Genomic DNA, 20,646 nt, shown 5'->3' on the forward strand with positions numbered 1-20,646 from the left:
TTATCTTTCTGTTACTGGTTTCTAGCTTAATTCCATTGTGGTGTAGGAGCAGCATTGTATGATTTCTTCTTCTTTTTTTTTTTAATTTGCTAAGATGTGTTTCATGCCTATCACATGATCTAACTTGAATGTTTTGTGTTAAGCTTGAGAAAATGTGTATTCTGCTCATGTTGAATGGTCTACATTACACCCAATTAATTGAAAGTGTTGCTAAGTTCAGCTGGGTGCCTGCTGAATTGGTCTATTTCTGAGAAAGGGGTGTGGAAGTCTATAACTGTCATAGTGGTTTCATCTATAAACCTTGTAGTTCTATTAGTTTTTGGCTCACAGAGTTATGATGCTATGCTGTTTTATTTTCCTTTTCTTTTCTTTTCTTCTTCTTTTTCTTTTTTTTCGCTATGCTGTTATTAGGGGCATACACGATGAGAATTGTTACATCTTCTTGAAGAATGACCTCTTTCTCACCATGTAATGCCTTTCTTTATGCTGATAACTTTCCTTACTTTGGAGTCTGCTCTGTCTGAATTAATACAGCTACTCCTGCTTTCTTTCGAATAGTGTTAGTGCATTTTTCTCCATCCATTGACTTCCAATCTGTATGTGTCCTTATATTTAAAGTGGGTTTCTGGGTGTTACGCTATATGTTGGCAAATTGAACTCCAATAAAAAAATAAAATAAAATAATGAAAAAATGAAAAAAAAATAAATTCCATTAAAGTGACTAATTTGACAGCATATTTCACTGCTGTATCACTGATAAATAATTTGATGTAGTAATAGATGCTCCACCAATATTGTTGAATAATAAAGAAATTAATGATCAAGGTGAGAAAAATAAAGTGGGTTTCTTATAGGCAATATAAAGTTGGAAGACTTGATCTAATTTTTAAAACTTCAAAGACAGAGGTATCAGAAATATCTAGGAAGTAATAGAAGAGAGCTGAGTACTCTCACTTTTGAGTGCTCCTGGTGGGCAGGCAGTGAGTCCTTAAATTGCTTCTGGTGCTATTCAAATGGCCTGTACTGTTATTGCCATTTGAAGACAACGTGCACACATTATAACTATCTAGGATTTCATCATCATCAGTAGTACCTTATTCGCACTGTGTATATGACTCAGCTCTGGGCTGAATACAGAGAGGGAACTTGCAAGTGGGTATAATGTATACAAAGGGGACAAAGGGATAGAGGAAGCCCAGGTGCATCACAAGGGTCACTGAGGTGGATATGTCATGACACACACAATACATCAAAATATACTCCAGACAGACTTCAGAGTTGCAGGAATGGGAACTAACTGTGCTTTCATTTACTTTTCTGTCAAAAGAAAAGCCATATTTAGGTCAGTCAAAGTGAAGTTCTAAGGAGAACTGTGTCTAATTTAGGAAATACCACCATTTCAGATCATAACCTTGATGACCGTAAGACCTCTTCTACTTATAAGGATTTGCTTCTCTTTCCTTTTAAGGGACACGAAATGAGAGAAGGATCTATAAGAGAGACATTTGGAACGTAGGAGGATAAAGGCAAGGCCAACTAGTAGCCAGGCTACCTCCAGATGATTCCTCCAGTACCATCTGTAACCATCCTCATGCACAAAGGAGGCATGTGTTTTGGGCGGATAAAGCACTCTCCTCAGATAACAAAGTCTTGTTCTGTGGGGTCCCTTTAGGAAACTCCGAAGAGGGTCTTCCTTCTGGTACCACACTCTTTCAACAAGCAACCAAAAATTTATCAGACTGAATTTTTTAAAAATTCCATTCAAGTGAATTCCACTCAATTCTTACCCACACATTATCTTCATTGGGCACATATTCCCAGACTTCCCAGAGATTCATGGCAATTATGATGGTTTTACTTCTATGGGGGCTTGCATTCCCTTGTTAATATTCATTTCAAAAAAGTAATTTATTTCCCTGCTCTAGGGATTTGTGTACTGGCCACATGCATACTATTTAGTATCTTACATAAAAATGTCTTTTGCAATAAAGATTTCAAGAAATTATCGCCTATTATATCTTGTATGTTTAATTACAAACGTGATAGATTATTGATTCTTTTCAGTGGTGTATTAATGATTTAAATTCTTTTTCTAGTCTAATAACTCCAAATAATGATTCCCCCTGTTACACTCTCATATTCTAAAGTACATATTCTTAAGTCAGAGGATTGTTTCCAACAGCGAGCATGAAAATCAAGATGCAAAGTACAGAGGACACATTCAGGTGTGGTTAGAAAAATTATGAAAAAATAAAAGGAAAAAAATGATGAAGATGGTCTTGGGGAAAATGAAAAACCTTTTCTTCTGTTTCCCCAACCTCCTACCTTCTGCTACATTTCAAGGTAAGGTGACAGCTCTGAATAAACAGCGCAAACTGTATCTTCCCCATCATGTGAAAAGACCACAAGCATTAAAGAGGATGTCTTTATCAAAATATCTGTAATTGTGACCTTCAGAGAAACAGAACAAGAAGTACTGGTGAATTTCTTGTTTTTTTCATGGGTATCCCTCCTCCCTTCCTTTCATTTCCTTTATATCTAAGACTTCTTCCTGAAGCAAAAACATCGTTTCTATTACCAAAAAAAGTTGAAAAACAGAATTTAATCCATGTCCATCCACTGACTTCTCTCTTCTGTGATGGTTGGTCTTCCCTGCTCTAAGAAGAGACATTTTGTTTGCTGGACCTGAATATTATCCTAGAGAGAGAGAAAAAAAAAGCAAATCTGAACCATGTTTTTCAAACCTGATTGGGGTCATTCTCCTGTCAAAGACCACAAATGACTCCTACACAACTCTGCTTTCTCATGTGAGAGAAGGGAATGAAATTGAACAGTCGTTACAGAGTCATACAGTCAGAGGGCTGAAAGAAACTATAGGCCCCATCGCCATATTCAATGCTTGGATCTTTTCTATGGTACCCACAACATCGAGATTTCACGGTGCTAATCAATTTACTCTCTTTCCCCTCCGGGTTCTGAACCTGTTGAGAAATAAAAGAAGTGTGATTTTGTGACTTAGGGTAAGAAATATATATCTGGTCTTCATCCCTATTTCTGGTATAGTTTCTAAAGCCTTTGGAATCTCCTAAGTGATGAGAGTGATCCGTCAATGCTGTTACATTAATGAGGTGTCTTTCTGAAAGAACCTGTTGATGGAGACTGGTAACTAGGGGAACCAACCATGTGATCTGAGGGTGGAAATTTTCAGTTCCCACTCCTCCCCTTGACCTCTGGAGAGAGGAGAGGGCCTGCAGGTTGAATTCAATCACCGATGGCTAATGATTTAACAACCACGCCTCTGTAATGGAACTTTCGTAAAAACCCAAAAGGACAGGGTTAAGAGAGCTCCCAGTTTGTGAACAGGTGGAGATTCAGGGAGAGGGGCACGCTCAGAGAGCATGTTAGCTCCATGCCCTTTCCCCATACCTCGCTCTGTGCATCTCTTCAATCTGCCTGTTTCTAAGTGTACATCCTTTAATAATAAATCGGTGAAGTAGTAAGTAAAATATTTCCCTGAGTCCTGTGAGCCACTCTAGCAAATTAAACAAACTCGAGAAAGGCATCTTTGGAACCTGTGATCTATAGCCAGTCAGTCAGAAGTATAGGTAACAGCCTCGACTTGTAATGGGTATCCTGAGGTGGAGGGGGTTGTCAGAACTTCCAGTTTGTAGCCAGTTGGTCTGAAGTATAGGTAGCAGCCTGGGTTTGTGGTTGGTGTCTACAAGGCGGGGGCGGGGGGGGGGGTGTCAGTCTCGCAGGACTGAACATTTAACCTGCCGGAGCTGACACTATCTTTGGGTTGGCAGGATCAGAATTGAGTTGAATTTGTAGGACACCCACCAGGTGTCAGAGAATTGCTTGTTGATGGAGAGAACCACCCAGCCCCATGCCCTCTGCATCAAAATTGATGACCAGAACACCTATAAGAAGGAACACAGGGACCAAAATATTAGCTTTACTAAGGTAAAACTAGGTTGTAGTGGGTGGTAGGTCTAGGCCTAGGCCTTGTGATACACATGGGGAGGATTGGGTGTGTAAAACAGACTCCTGCCCAACCCTGTGAAGGAGAGGCCTGCCTTGTACTGTTGAAGACAACATGCTACCTATTTTACACAGAAATATAGAACATAAACAGCCTCTACTAGACTCTTGACATTTGGCCAATCAGGAAATCATACCGCTCTCTTGAGGAAAAGGCAGTGACGTGGGGAGGAAAGAGAGTAATTTCCACCCAGTAGTTCCAGGAGCCAGAAACACTATCCAGAAACTGTCTATACCTGGACAGTGGTGACTTCTAGAAAAATTCTTATGTGCAACAAAAATCCATATTGTTTTTTGCTTCTGCTTTATAGCACTTGTTCTGAGGGTCTTTTTAGAATAAGACTAATTCCTCTTCCATGTAACAGCCCTTAGAAAGCTTTGAGACGTACCTTTAGACAGCATCATAGCTCATCTTCTCAGTTGAGCATCTGTAGGTGTTCAAATGAAAAACCGTTGGTCCACTCAGGCACCGTCTAGGTCTGCATATTAGATAATCTATGGTAGCTTATGTTTAAAGGTCACAATCATTTACAATGGATAAAAAGTAGACCAAATGGTAAAAAATAACTGAATATGCAAAGAAAACTTACTAAAAATAATAAACTATTATATTGAATGATGAAATACTAAAAATCTCTCATCAAAATCTAGGAATTGGACAGGTATGCCCACTCTTATCACTGTTGTTGAGTATTGTCTTGGGAAATACTGACTACGCAGTCAGATGAGAAAATGAAATAAATGGTATGAATTTAGGAAATAAGACACAATAATTTTAATCTGCCCATGACATCATATCTTGCTAGTGAAATAACCATGACTTGTTAAAGATTTGTGAAACTGCTTTGAAATTTTCTTTATTAGCTCTTGCTGGATTCCAGAAAATGTTACTGTGTTAAGAGATGTTAGGTGTTATCCAACAATCTCTTCCTCTTAAAAATACAAAAAGCTATGTTCATGAACAACAACAACAACAACAACAACAAAAAACAAAAGCAAGGAGAATTAGGCTCACTGTAGTCTCTGTACTATTAACTGTTCATGGCAAAGCTGTTGTGGCTGTACTTTGTCTTTTCTTTCAAATTTCAGCTCCATTTGGATTTTAACTTTACTATGCTATTAAAAGGACCTGTGGCTCACCTTGCATTCACCGTTGCTTTTACCTCTCTATCATGCACTTTTGAAATCCTAGTTTTTCAGAATCTCAGTTAAGTTATTTATTTTCCTCTCTCACTGGCATCATTACTTGCAATTATACTAGCAGAAATGAAATGTCTTGGCTTTCCAACTTTCTCAGGCCATATTTCTACTCCAAGTCTTATGTCGCCTGATGCTGCCCACCTTTTTGTGAGAACTCCTGCAACATTCTTTTCTAAAGGTAAATGTATGTGTCTGATTGCTTCCAGGCTTTCCCTTTATGGTTATCACAAATTCCAGGAAAATAAATAGGAATATGGTTATGCCCCCTCACTCCAAATTCCTGCTATGTCTACCATTACTCATTTCTTTCTTCTTCATTAGAATAATGTAGAGCCAAGATTCTCTAAGTGTAGTTCCCAGGATAATGCAAATTCTCCAGTCCTTGGACTGGAGATGAGGCCCATCAATCTGTGTTGTAACAAGCCCTCCTGGTGACTCTGATGCATTCTAAAGTTTGCAAATTGCTGACATAAAGGACCTAATTACATCATTTATCTCATTGAACATTTTTTTTTTGAATTGTGGAAACTCTAAAAGATATTCCTTTATCAGAATTATCTAACCTGGGACGCCTGGGTGGCTCAGTGGTTGAGCGCCTTCTTTCAGCCCAGGGTGTAATCCTGGAGTCCCAGATCGAGTCCCATGTCAGGCTCCCTGCATGGAGCCTGCTTCTCTCTCTGCCTGTGTCTCTGCCTCTCTGTCTCTCTGTGTGTCTCTCATGAATACATAAATAGAATCTTTATTTTTTATTTTTTTAAGAATCTTTAAAAAAAAGAATTATCTAAACTCCACATTCTGCAATTTATGTTAGGAATGTGGTTTTCTTAAATCTTCTCTCAAACACTTCTTGGCTGCTTCTGTTTTCAAGGTGATAAATGTTCATGCAGATCTCTAACCTCTTGACATGCTATACTAGTCCTTCTCATCTCTCCAGAAGCCTGCTTCTTTGAATCAAGCATTTGATTCAATATTATTTTGAATGTTATATTCTAATCCTAAGTACCTATCAGTTGATCTTCAACAGTTGCTTCTGCATTCTTTACCAAGTGAACCAACTGTGTTAGATTTTCAAAAGGTCCTACTGTACACAGGGTTCCATGATGACATCTCGAGGCCGTGGGCCTACTGGGGAGTGGGGAGCTAGGGAAAGGCCTAGTGGGAGCCCTTGGGATCCCCCACCTCCACTTCAACCAGAGTGACTCTGATTTTGTCAGTTTTATCATTGGCTTTACTCATTTAATACATTTGTTTCACAAAGAGAGGAAAGTTTTCATGCTTTCCAAAATATTTGACAGCGACTGGGTTAAGTAAGTAGAATACTACATGCCTATCTAGAAATGCATAGATAGGGTACAGAGATGGGACAGATATCAAATGTCTGAAGTGACACCTGTCCTGTCATCACCATCATTATCAATCAGAAGGCACTCTCATTGCCATTCTTGATCTATAGCCACACGTAGAGAACTGCAGAGCAATATGGCTGTCATTAGTCTCATTCTTGGCCCTCTACTTTTCACTCCATCAGCCCAAGGAGTTACATATTCCGATAAACATTTATTCCAATAATTTATCTATTTCAATAAGCATTTATTGAACAGTGACCACCCCCTTAAGTTAATCGCAGTCCCTGCAACTTGAGAAAGGGGCTCCAGACTTTGCTTTGCTTTCCACTAACATGATGCAACCAGTGTCCATTCTCTTCTTTCAAACTTCCCTCTGCAACAGTGTCAGAGCCTCGAAGCAGGTTATGTGTATGAATGCCTCTTTTATTCAACAAAAATGTAGATCTTACATTTCATACTTATGGGCTAGAGTGAGGAAGAAGTGTGCATAAACGAACAGGGGAACAAGTAATACAAAACAGGAAACAAATCATCACAGTGGGTTTTTGATGTATGTATAAATATATTATTTTGCAGCAGTTTGAATTCTCATCTATGTTTTTATCACAGTTATTCGGTTAGTTTAGGTTTTCTCTGCTCAAAATAATTGAAAGAAATATAGGCTTAGAGAAGTATGCTTTAAGACAGAAAGAAGCTAAGTTGAGATTGTAAAATTGCAGTAAAAATTCATCAAACAGACTCAAGAGTTGCTGATAACACCACATATTCTAATTATTTCATTCTTTCCATCCATATTCTTCCTTTTATATTTCTGGGTTGTCCTTACTCTTTTTTGCGTACCTACTCAGCCCAGACTCACTGTCTTTGAGAACTATGCCCCCAACACACACACACACACGAATGAATTCCTGTAGCCATAACAATATTATACGGCCATGGCACTTTGGCACAGTTGGTTGGACCAGGAATGGACCTTTGCCCTTAAGGAAATTCAATTCATTGGCTGTGTATGGCCAGTCAGATGATCTCTGGTGGATGTGAATCAATGGATGAGAAGACTGAGTACTGATGGGCAGTCTTCTAATTCTGGACCATTAGACTGACAGTCCATACTTTCCTACAAAGTCACCAGTTCTTGAGGCTTAGTTCAGCTTTCCTTGGATTCTGTGATGTACCCAATATCTTTCCATAAATACTCTCCTCTCTCTCTGTCTCTCTCTCTCCTCTTTCTGCTTACTTGACTGGATTTCTGTTATATGCAACTAAATATTCCATAAGACACTCTATCTTTGAGAAGGCCCCTACTGTTACTCTCAAACATCAAACCATATGCCCCCCCTACTTCCAAAACTTTTTTTTAAAAAAAGATTTGCTTATTTTAGGGGAGAGAGAGAGCATATGTGAGTAGGAGGAGGGACAGAGGGACAGGAAGAGGGAAAGAGAATCCACAGGCAGACTCCCCACAGAGTGTGAGGCCCCACACAGGGCTTTATCCAAGAGTCAGCTGCTTTAAGTGAATGAATCACCCAGGCGCCCCCTCTACTCCCAGACTCTTAATCTCAAATCTTAGTAACCATTTAAACCATGCTTCTCAATGCAGGCTACAATTGAAAATTACTTGGAAATTTTATAAAACCTATCAGTGCCCCAGCCACATCCTACACTGGTTGAGTCTGAAACTCCAGGTGCAGGGCCTTGATATTAAAAATGACTTTAAGATCCCCCAGATAATTCTAAGAACCACCCAAGACGACAAAACACTGGAATATGACAATAACCACCCATTCTGCCGATGTATCCAGTGAAGGTCATACTCACTGTAAACTTTATCTGGCTGTGATGTCTGTGCTAAGAAAATCAGATATAGAAACATCATTAAAAAAAAAAAACAACAGACAGGGAGCCTGGGTGGCTCAGTCAGTTGGGCATCTGCCTTCAGCTTGGGTCATGATCCCAGGGTCCCAGGATCAAGCCTCTCTTCAGGCTCCCTGCTCGGTGGGGAGTCTGCTTCTCCTTCTCTCTCTGCCTCCTCCCCTCCGCTCATGCTTTGTCTCTCTCTCTCTCTCTCTCTCTCTCTCAAGTAAATAAATAAAATCTTCTTAAAAAATTACCAAGGTAATTCTTCCCTTTAAAGGAGATTTCTCTTTCCAATATGGTATTTTTTACTGTTTTCTTAAATAACTGTTCCCTCTCAATTAAAAACATGTTTCAATTTATTCAGCAACCATTTAGAAAGTGAAACCCACAGACTGGGAAAAATATTTGCCACCTGTATCTATATATCTGACATATATACATCTAACATAGATATATATCTGAGATATATATATGTCAAATGATTCATTATTATGCAGAATATATGAAGAATTCCTAATAATTATTTTTTAAAAAATACAAAACACCCAACTTTAAAAAATGGGCTAAAGATTTTATTTTATTTATTTATTTTTAAATTTTTATTTATTTATGATAGTCACATAGAGAGAGAGAGAGAGGTAGAGACATAGGCAGAGGGAGAAGCAGGCTCCATGCACCGGGAGCCTGACGTGGGATTCGATCCCGGGTCTCCAGGATCGCGCCCTGGGCCAAAGGCCGGCGCTAAACCACTGCGCCACGCAGGGATCCCTGGGCTAAAGATTTTAATTAGACACCTGACAAAAGATGATATCCAAATAGCCAATAAATATATGAAAATATCCTCAATATTATTATTGCATTAGGAAAATGCAAATCAAAGCCACAATGATATGTGAAATAATAAAGTGATATGTGAAAGAATGAAGTAATTAGAATAGATGTTATTATTAACAATCATTAAATGCAAATTAAACCCAGCAGAATATCTAAAATTAAAAAAGGCAGGGGTGCCTGGATTACTCAGTCAGTTGAATGGCCTACTCTTGGTTTCATCTCAAGTCATGATCTCAATGTACTGAGACTGAAGTGCATTTTGGGGCTCTGTTTGAAGCTTCTCTCCCTCTGTCCCTTCCTCCACTCATGTGTGTACTCTCTCTCTCTCTCTCTCTCTCAAATGAATAAATGAATCTTTAAAAATTAATAAATAAAGTTGAAAAAGACAGACAGTACTGGGTGTTGGTGAGTATACAACCATTGCTAGCAGGAGTATAAAACAGTCAATTTGGAAAAGTGTTTGGCAGTTTCAAATAAAGGTAACATATACCTACCACATGACTTAATTATTCCACTTGCATGTACATACCCAAGATAATTGTATGTGTATCCACAAAAAACTGTAGACAAAGATGTTCCTAGGGGCTTTACTCATACTTCCTGGCAGTATACAATTGTTTGTCAGTTTCATACAGTCAACATACACCAACCAATGACCCAGGAATTCACTCCTGCATATACCAGAGAGAACTGAGTGTATGTGTTTACAAAAAAAAAAAAAAGTACAACAATTTTCACAGATTTATTCATATATTCAAAAACTGAAAATAACCCCAAATGCTCATCAATAGAAGAGTGAATAAACACTTTGGTGTATTTATATGATGGAATACTACACAGTAATACAAAAAAAGAAAAACCTACTGATATATGGGATGACATAAATGAATCTCAAAAACATCATGCTGAGTGAAAGAAGCCCAATTCCCCTTCCTGCCAAAAAAATACACACTATATGGTTCCAGCTACATGAAGTGAAAGAACAAACAAAACTAGGGTATGGTTAATGAAATCAGAAAAGTGGTTTTTTTTCTGGCAGAAAGGAGACATTGATTGTCAATAAGGAGAAGGACATTTCCTAGAGGGATGGAAATTCCGTAACAATTGGGGTAGTGGTTACTAGAGTGTGTATGTGGCTTGAAATTCATCAGGCTATACATTTAAGACTTAACGAATTTTAATGTTACATGCACTGAAATTATACTCCAGTAAATATGTATTTAACAAATATTTACCAAGGTTCTGTTATGTGCCTGGACATGTACAAGGCATTTAGAATTCAAAGAGGAATGAGATAGGAAGGGTACTTCTCCCTAGAAGGGATGTTGGCGTTTTAGGCAATGTATTGATAATAACCTTCTCTTTCTCTCCTGGGCTCACAATTAAAGAAAGTAAGGAAGGTAGGAAGGAAGAGAGAGAGAGACAGAAAGAGGGAGAGAGAAAGAAAGGAGAAAGAAAAAAGGAAGGAAGAAAGAAAAAAGAAAAAGAGAAGGAAGAAGGAAGAAAGGAAAAAAGGAAAACAAAAAAGAAGGACAGGGACTTACGGGTATCAGAATGTCAACATTGTTACTGACGTAAGGACTGGAGAAAATGCCTCTAGACTTATCATCCAAATTTAGACATGAGTTGGCAGTCCTTGGACTCCCAAGAGTCCATCCAAGGAGAAGTTTGGGTCCAGAGATCAGACTTCCCAAGATTGCTAGCTTCACATCCTGACATTGTGACATGGATGGACTTTGAGGACATTGTGCCAAGGGAAGTAAGTCAGACAGAGAAAGAAAAATATACTGAGTGATCTCACTTATATGTGAAATCTCAGAAAACTGAACTCCTAGAAACAGCAGAGCGGTGGTAACCAGGGGCTTGGGGGAAGGGGAAGTGGGGAGTTTTTTGGCCAAAGGGCACACACTTCTAGTCATAAGATGAATAAGTTTTGCGGATCCAATGAACAGCATGGTGATTATAGTTAATAATACTGTATTACATACTCAAAAGTTGCTACGTGAGAGATCTTAAGTGTTCTCACCAAAGGGGGAAAAAAAGGTAATTATGTGACATGATGAAGGTATTAGCTAACCGCACAGTGGTAATCATTTTTACAATATTTAAGTGCACCAAATTAACACGTTGTATGCCTTAAACTTACACAATGTGTATGTCAATTATATCTCAATAAATCTGGGGGTAAAAAAAAAAGATTCCTGGCTTCTCAAGATGGCTGCAGAGTAGACCCACTTCCCAAGACTGTTGGCTCAGGGAATGGTAATAGAACAAGAGTGAATCTCTAGTGCTTTTGAACTTGCAGTAGATTAGCTCCACTCAATTGAGAAACAGAGGCCAGTGGATGTCACCCACCAATCAGGTAAGTCAGTCCTCCTCCATGGAGAGGAGTAAGTCAGGAGTGGGAAGAGAGGCTGACTGCACAGTCCAGCAGAAGATCCTCCAAGTGAAAACATGAGGCCAGAGAAGGGCAGGATCACCCAACAACCCCCCAAAACAAGGAGATAGACATATAAACAAGCAAGCACAAAATGTTTTATAGATGATAACAACAAGTTCACAACAGGTACGGAAGAGAATGGTGTACTCTATTGGGAGTGAAAGTCATAAAAACTTTGAAGAAGGAGAAAGACAAGCTGACTTTGAAAGACAAGGGGTGGAGGGACTTCTCAGGCAGAGTTCTTCCAGAACATGAGAAGAGTCATGAAGATATGGCGTGGTGTGACACACCTAAAGAACTTTGGGGACTAGGTAGTTGGTGTAGCTGCTTGCTGAGAAGAGTGTGGCAAGAAATGAGGCTACATGACAAACGCCTTTGGAGGCTGGGCTAAGGATTTGGGGATTTATTTCCAAGTAATAGAGATGATCCTATAATGAGATTCCTATTTTTAGATGGTTGCATACAAGATGGAAGGTAAGTCTGAAGCTCAGGATTATAGTCAAGGAGAGAGACACTGAGGAGCTGACATCTCTGAAGGAGATGGAGAATCCAGGGAAATGACTGAAGGGAAAGATAGAGTTCAGCTTGGGAAGTGTTGAGTTTGAGAGATTTATAGGACCTGGGCAAGTCTCTCAAGGCAGCCTGATGTATCGCTCTGTAGCTAAGGAGGAACACTGAGGCTAAATGAATAGATTTACAAGTGGTCCAAATGGCTAACGCTATGCCTAGACAGAGTGAAAATAGAAAAGCACTCCCCATCCAGGTGGAGGGTTCTCTATTTCTACCTGCCCTCTGTCTCATGAGTTGTGTTGTCTCCTGTGGGAAGACTTTACCTTCCCATCCCACTGGTGTCATGCTGGGCCATGTGACTTGCTTTGGCTGACGGAATGGAATGCATGCTGCCCTCAGAAAGCTCTAGAAACTACTCTATGTTTCTGTGAACTCTCTTGCTTGATTCCTTGTGTCACAAGGTTGACACCTGCCAAACAGGGGCTGATTTTCTAATTGAGATCTGCAAATGAAGAGGAACAAGACTGAGAAGAGTTCTAGTCTCCTCGCTGTCTGGAGTAGAGCAGACAGTGAGGCAGAGGTGTGCATGACCCTCAGCTGACATGTGGCATGGGTGAGATTTAAACTGTTTTTTGTTGTAAGCCATTGAAGATTTGGGTCATTCATTATTGCAGCAAAACTGGCTAATACCCATTCTCACCTTTCACATCTTCTCGAATCTACTACAATGTAAGTTCTAAGAAGGCACAGACATGATTTTGTTCACTATTGCTTTCCCTGAGCCCCCAAATGGTGACTGGCACATAGTAGTTGCTCAATAAAACCTGTTGACTGAGCTGTCTCCTCTAACATTCCTTGACTTCCCCTTTTTCTCAAGTGACAACCTTGTTTCTTTCATTTCACTGAGAAAATTAAGAAATCAGAAGACTCATCTTACCTCTCACCACTATAATTATCAGCAGACCTACCTCTGACCCATTATTCACTATTTCCTACTTGTAATGGAAGCACTATCTATGCTGATATCTCAGGCTGGTTTTTTTGGTCAAAACATCGAATCCTCTGGTCTTTCTCTTACTCAAAAACGTTGTGCCTACAATTCTCTCTCTCGTTCTCTCTCTCTCTCTCTCCTGCATTTTCATCAGCATACTACTATACTATAATGACTTTCTTCTTAGAAAACAAAATCATTTTTAAAAAGTCAGTAATTGTCAGGGTTTAGGGGGAAGGAAGGCATGAATAGGCAGAGCATAGGATTTTTAGGTCAGTGACACTACCCTGTATGATATTTTAATGGTATATACATATCATTATACATTTGTCCAAATCCCCAGAATTTACAACCCTGACAGTGAACCCTAATATTAACTATGGACTCTGAGTGAGGATGACATGTCATTGTAAGTTCATCAGTTATAACAAATGTACCACTCGAGTGGAGGATGTTGATAGTGGAGGAGGTTGTGGGGGCGGGGGAGTGGGCAAGGGGTAAATAGGACATCTCTGTACCTACTACTCAAGTTTTCTGTGAACCCAAAACCACTTCAAGAAATAAAATCCACAAAAAATCAACTCACTAGCCCCCACAATGCCTTCCAGCTACTGGTTTATTCTTTGTTTTCCTTTAGAGCATGATTTTTCAAATGAGTTATCTATTAATAGATCTATGACAAAGGAGGCTAAAACATACAATGAGGACAAGAAGTCTCTTCAAAAAATATTGTTGGGAAAACTGGTCAGGTACATACAAAAGAATGAAACTGGACCACTTTCTTACACCATACACAAAAATAAACTCAAAATGGATTAAAGACCTAAACATAATACCTGAAATCATAAAACTCCTAAAAGAAAACACTTGGTTATCAGCCTTTGCAATATTTTTTTCTGGACCTGTCTCCTCAGGCAAAGAAACAAATCCAAAACTAAACATTTGGGACTAAATGTCCCAACTAAAACTAAAATTTTTAGTTTCAACTAAAAACCTTTTGCACAGCAAAGGAGACCATCAATAAAATGAAAAGGCAACTTACTGAGAAAATATTTGGAAATGATATATCCAATAAGAGGTTGATATCCAAAATATAAAAAGAACTCATACATTTCAACACCACAACAAAACAAAACAAAAACTAAATAATCTGATTAAAAATTAAAAGACCGGGATCCCTGGGTGGCGCAGCGGTTTGGCACCTGCCTTTGGCCCAGGGCGTGATCTTGGAGACCCGGGATCGAGTCCCACGTCGGGCTCCCGGTGCATGGAGCCTGCTTCTCCCTCAGCCTGTGTCTCTGCCTCTCTCACTCTCTCTCTCTGTGACTATCATAAATAAATAAAAATTTAAAAAAAATTAAAAGACCCAAATAGACATTTTTCAAGGAAGACATACAAATGGCTAACAGACACATGAAAAGATGCTCAACATCACCAATCATCATGGAAATGCAAATTAAACCACAATGAGATATCACCTCACACTAGTCACTAGTATCAAAAGAAAGAAAAAGAAAGAAAGAAAGAAAGAAAGAAAGAAAGAAAGAAAGAAAGAAAGAAAGAAAAAGAAAGAAAAGAAAAGAACAAGTGTTGGTGAGGATATAGAGAAAAGAGAATCCTAAAAAAAAAAGAAAAGAAAAAAGAAAAGAGAATCCTTGTGCATTGTTAATGGGAATGTAACCTGGTGCAGTCACTGTGGAAAACAGTATTGAAGTCCCTCAAAAACTTAAAAATAGAAATATCATATAATCCAGTAATTCTACTTCTGGATAGTTACTCAAAGAAAACAAAAACACTAATTTGAAGGGATATATACACCCTCATGTATATTGTAGTATTATTTACAATAGAAAGATACGGAAGCAACCTAAATATCCATCTATAGATGAATGGATAAAGAAGATACAGGGTATGTGTGTGTGTGTGTGTGTGTGTGTGTGTGTGTGTGTGCTACATTTAATGGAACATTGCTCAGCCATTGAAAAGAATGACATCTTGCTGTTCACAAATGGATGGGCCTAGAGGATATTAAGTGAAGTAAGTCACACAGAGAAAGAAAAACACCGTATGATCCCACTCATAGGTGGAATCTAAAAACAAAACAAAACAAAACAAAAACAAAAACAAAAGAAATGAACGAACAAACCAATGGGGGTGGGGAACAGAAACAGACTCACAAATATAGAGACCAAACTGGTGGTTGCCAGAGGGGAGGAGGTGGGGATAGGTGAAATAGGTGAAGGGGACTAAGAGGTACAAACTTCAAGTTACAAAAATAGTTATGGGGATGGAAATCATGGCATAGGGAATACAGTCAATTATACTGCACTAACCTTGTATGGTGGCAGATGGTGACCACCGTTATAGTAGTGAGCATTTTGTAATGTATAGAATTGTTGAATCACTATATTGTATGCCTCAAACTAATACAATATTGTATGCCAACCAGAGTTCAAATTTTTTATCAAAAGTTGTTTATCTCTCACCTACACAACATTCACTTCAACACCAATTACCATGGCCAGAATAGAATTCTTGGCTTCACCCGTCCCTCATAACCCAGAGCCATCTTCCACTCATCTTGCCTCTCTTAGTAAATGGCGACACCTTTCACTGAGTACTCAAGCCAAAGATCTGAGTCATACTTGATTCTTCTATTTTCCTTATGTCCCTGATCCAATCTATCAAGCAAGTTCTGTGGGTGCTCCTTTGAAAATAGATGCCCCAAATGGACACTTCTCACCAGTTCCACCGCTATCATGTCAGGCCAAGCCACCACAGTCTGTCCACTTGGACAACTGCAATAATCTGATCACTTTGCTCCTTTACTCTCGGCTTTCTCACAGCTTCCATCAATTCAGAATAATATCCCCAACTCCTGACCTGGTCTACAAATCCTTAAATGGTTCAGCCCCTCCCTACTTTTTTAATCTGCATCTCTTTCCTCTGTCCTCTGGCTTGTTCACTCACACCAGCCAGATTGTTGATCCTAGAACACCAAGCTCATGCTGCCACTGGGATCCTGTTCTTCCAAATAGCTACATGGCTGTTCCCTTCACTTACCCAGGACTCTGGACAAGTGTCGCCTCTTCAAATGGGCTTTTCTTGACCTCCCCACCTCAAGTAGCATCCTGTCCAGTGCCATCCTGGCATACTTTACTTACCTGTATTAGTTTTCTTTGTAACACCTACCCCATGGAACACTACACTATCTATTCATTTGTTTGCTTGCTTATTGTCTATCTGCTTCACCAGAACTTAAGCACCACAATAACAGCAAAGATTTTCTGCTTTGTTTCTGCTATAATGCCAGTGCCATGTGGCTGGCACATAAATTGTAGTGGAAACAGAGTACCAAAAATGAGCTCATCAGAAGATGAAGAATTTCTTTCTTTGTATAAAACAGATAAGTTACCAACATGAGGAAATATTGGTAATAACAGGAGATGTGGGTTTTATCAGAAAAAGACAGAGAAGTGAGAAAATTAGGATTTAGTCCTTATTTACAGCATGGATGAAATCAACCTAATCTCAACAGATCTCAATATCTTCATTTATCAACAAGAAACAGAATATTCTATAACAGTTTGGGGAGGAAAAAAGGAAATAACTCAAACAAAAAGTTTTGAGCTTTTTCCAGAAGAAATGAATTTCACCAATTCGAGGTATTGTTAATATCCCATCTCTTCATGACTGATGGAATAGATTTTTGGATTTCACGAATTTAACAACTTGCTAATGTCACTTCTATGTTTTTTCTTTGTTCTGTTTTAATCCTCCAGGTTCATATTGAATACAAAATTTGCCTATCATAAAATAATCCTCTTGCCCCATGACCCAGAATGTCTTTGGTTTTGATTTTGCTTACCATTTTTCTTTATTTTTTGTTTTGTTTCATTTCCTTTTCTCAAGCTCTGAAACTAGAAGTTGCTAGAAATAATTGTAGGGAAAGTTGTGAGTTTTCATGAAAGGGTAAAGTTGCTCAGAACATTAAGTAAGCAAAATATTATTTCTCCATTCTTACCCGCTCAGTTTCTGGAGATCCATTGGCTCTTAAGGAGAGCAGGTCTAGAGCCTAAGAGAACACACACTGTTCCTAAAACAAAGGAACTTACATCAGAGGGCTAATTGCATCCAATTCTCTGGATTCATGCCTAAGGATACTGACCATCTTTCTTACTAAAACTGAAGGTGTGAGTACCATCAAACCCTTTGTAGCCTATTGCATAATTGTGGACTCAGATACACACAATCAAATGATTTCTCCTCAAATCTAGTTCCTTAAAGTAAAACCTCTAATGAAAACCAGTTAAGGCTAATATTAGCCATATTGATCTTGTCTCCCAAACCAGAGCTCTAAAAGGACTCTCCACGTAATCATTCATTTAGCAGATACTTACTGAATACCTGTTATGCACAAAGTAGTACATGAGGCACTAGGAATAAAAAGGTGACTTAGAGGCATTTCCTGTCTTTAGAAACACGTAGAGAGGTGCCTGGGTGGCTCAATTGGTTAAGCATCTGGCTCTTGGTTTTAGCTCAGATCATCATTTGGCAGTTGTAGGATCAAGCCCTGCATTGAGCTCTGTGCTCAGTGCAGAGTCTGCTTCAGATTCTCTCTTGCTCTCCCTCCCTCTCTCTCTCTCTCTCAAAAAATGAAATCTTTTTTTAAAAAAAGATAAAAAAAGGAACACATAGAGTCTGGTTGGAATGATCAGATGTTTCCAGAGACATGTAACACATTATAAATTTGAAAATGCCCTGAGAGTGATGGAATAGTGACACTATTTAAGGTATCTAGACATGACACCATCCCTAATTAATCGTGTGACTGTGGGTGTTTCATAACTGCAACGATACTCAATGTCTTCATCTGTAAAATGGAAATTGTGATAATGCACTGGCCTTATCCAGGTGCTGTGAAAAAGCAACAAATGAGATAATACATATGAAATTCTTAGCACAGTGCTTGCCATGTAGTGTGTGTTTAATCAATGGCAGTGATTATCATGGCCACTGAGATGCAAAGGAGAGATGATGATACATCTAGGATACAGGGAAAAGGTGAGATTTCCATTAGGAGGTAGCATTTGAGCTGTATCTTAAAGAATCAGTTAGATTTGGACTTGGGCATTTAGCAGAGAGAACTAAGGAAAGAGGAAGTCATGTTGCAGTAAGGTTAGTGAGCAGTTGATGATTTTTGTTTATTGCTCATTTGTCTGTAGCAAAGCCAGCAGGAAGGAGAATAGTGGAGAATTCCTGTTGAAGAGCTAGGTTAGGGCAGATTAGGAAGGATCTTGAATGCCAGGCTGATGAATCTGGGCTTAATCCAAAGACATTATGGATTCTGAAGACTCTAGGTTTGGGGTAAAGGAAGGGAAAAATGACTGCACTTCAAGAAAACTAAACTGGAAGCAATGGAGAAGAATGATGGAGGAGACAGCATGCCCTCTTCACATAAATCCCGACAGTCCCCTAGTTCTAATACAGCCCCAGGATCTGCTCCAGGCAGCCATTAGTAATTGAGCAATGCTGGCGTGAAGGATGAGATGGAGGATTATCCATCCCTGAACTAGAGCCACGATGGAAGAGATAAGGGAGCTTTTGCTGGTATCCAGCTAGCAAATACACATCTCAAATGGAAAGAGGGAAAAGGCACCTAACTTTCTGGTCATCTCTGTGAGATCCAACAGGACTAGTCATCTGAAGCTGCAAAATGATGGCAGGGTCAACTTTCACCTGTTACAGATGGAGGGCTCAGTTTTTGATTCATTCAAACCAACTGTTCCCTCCCAGTATCTTAGAGGCAGGGCAATTCACAATAGTCAAATGGCTCCTTGGGAACCAGATGTATAAGGAGGGTAGTTCTTCGATTCACAGTGGATTTAGTTTTTCCATAGTGCCCCTGTGCCCCATCTAGTAAAATCTGGTGGAAATTACAAACTGTAGAAATTCAACTCTCTATCACAATAACAGGATGCACCTGTAGATTTCATAGAATTAGCAGCAGCATTCTCTCAACACCAGTTTGAGAGAAATAAGACTGTTTGCATAGCACCAACTGGGGCAAAATCTGAAGTAGTATGACATACCTCTCAACGATGAAAGTTGTCACAGCAGAGCAGACTCCACATCTACCACCCACTCAACAAACATGTGCTGAAGACCTCCACCCCCGCTTCCCTTGTGTTGGTTGATTTGATATTTGGGGGATTATCAATTTAACAAATGTGTTTGCAATTGGTTGGGGGCCTTTCTGCTCCCAACCCTATAATTACATTGTGGGCTCTTGGTGAGCAGGAACCCTAGTTTTCTTGGTCTTTGCATCTTTCCCTGGACTGAGTGCTTTGTTCCTGGGTTCTCAATCCGATTCCTTGAATTAAACCTTATTGAAGGATGCCCCCAAGAGCACGTATGCTGTATGGAAAAAACTAAATGGCGGGACCTTGAATGGAGATTTCAGGCCCGTATCTAGAAGATGAAGGTCAGAAAGGCCTAGGACACCACAGACTTAGGAAAACAGCCTCTTCCTGAACCTAACAAAAACATGAGCTATGTAAACAATCGGCTCTCTGCAGCACCCCTGGTCATTTGACTGCCTAGAGTCCTCCTCTCTCTGGATTCTGACTCTGAGGCCACAGCTCTGCAAGCGTGCTCTGCTAGGAGTGTGAGATGAGAGAGTGGGGCCGCTTTCATGTGGTGCAGCTGGCAAAGGCAGGGCAGGCCTGCATGCTCAAAGGATCCCTGCAGAACCCCAGTCATTTCTCTTGTCAAGAGCTCATTTCTTTCTTTCTCTGAGTAGATTGTGAGCATCCTCAGAGCGAGTCTGAATTTCTTATATTGTCCCCAGATCCTAGCACCATACTTTAGTCGCAGGTTTGCAGGCAACATTTGCTGAGGGGTGACTTGACAGAAATGAAATTCCTTTATCTGAGTTTTGCCCTCTCCCTTCCTGAGACTCACCTGTTGAAGACGTTAGTCCACTACAAAATGGTGAAGAGGAGAGCAGCAGGGGAGAAGAGGGAGAAATCCTGGGATTCCTGAGCTCATGGGCCTTCTCTCTTGCCCCTGGTTCACAGAGGAAGCTGTGTTCAGCATTTTGACACACCCTCAAAGTGAAGTCAACTCCAAAAGGCAGGAGGAAGAAATGGGATTTTTTTTTTTTTTTTTTTTTTTTTTACTCAAGACTTTTGTGGAAGTGTTGGGGAAAGGGGTTAACATTGCAGAGCAAATTGCAAACTATTATTTGCCAATGATCTTAAAAATCCCTTTAAGCTCTCTATTATTTCCCCAAAGTTCCCCTTAGTTTTTCACTCTCTCCTCACCCCTTCTCTGCGCTGTCATCTCTACTTCTCCATTGCCAACTCACCATCTCTTTTTCCACTAGAAAGCAATTTTTCTCACCCTTGACATGTCTAATGTGCATG

The 20,646-nt window shown here is 39.6% G+C and overlaps 1 long non-coding RNA gene across 1 annotated transcript; it reads right to left on the reverse strand.

The window, feature by feature from the left end:
- Positions 1-1,822: 1,822 nt before the first annotated feature.
- Positions 1,823-20,314, reverse strand: LOC121496901. Its single transcript, XR_005989369.1, has 4 exons — positions 20,183-20,314; positions 17,244-17,315; positions 4,431-4,520; positions 1,823-2,697 (listed from the first exon to the last, which is right to left on the reverse strand). It is a non-coding gene; the product is annotated as an uncharacterized LOC121496901 (long non-coding RNA).
- Between the last annotated feature and the right edge of the window lie 332 nt (positions 20,315-20,646).

This window comes from Vulpes lagopus, chromosome 8, assembly GCF_018345385.1.
Source record: "Vulpes lagopus strain Blue_001 chromosome 8, ASM1834538v1, whole genome shotgun sequence".
NCBI classification, from domain to species: domain Eukaryota; kingdom Metazoa; phylum Chordata; class Mammalia; order Carnivora; family Canidae; genus Vulpes; species Vulpes lagopus.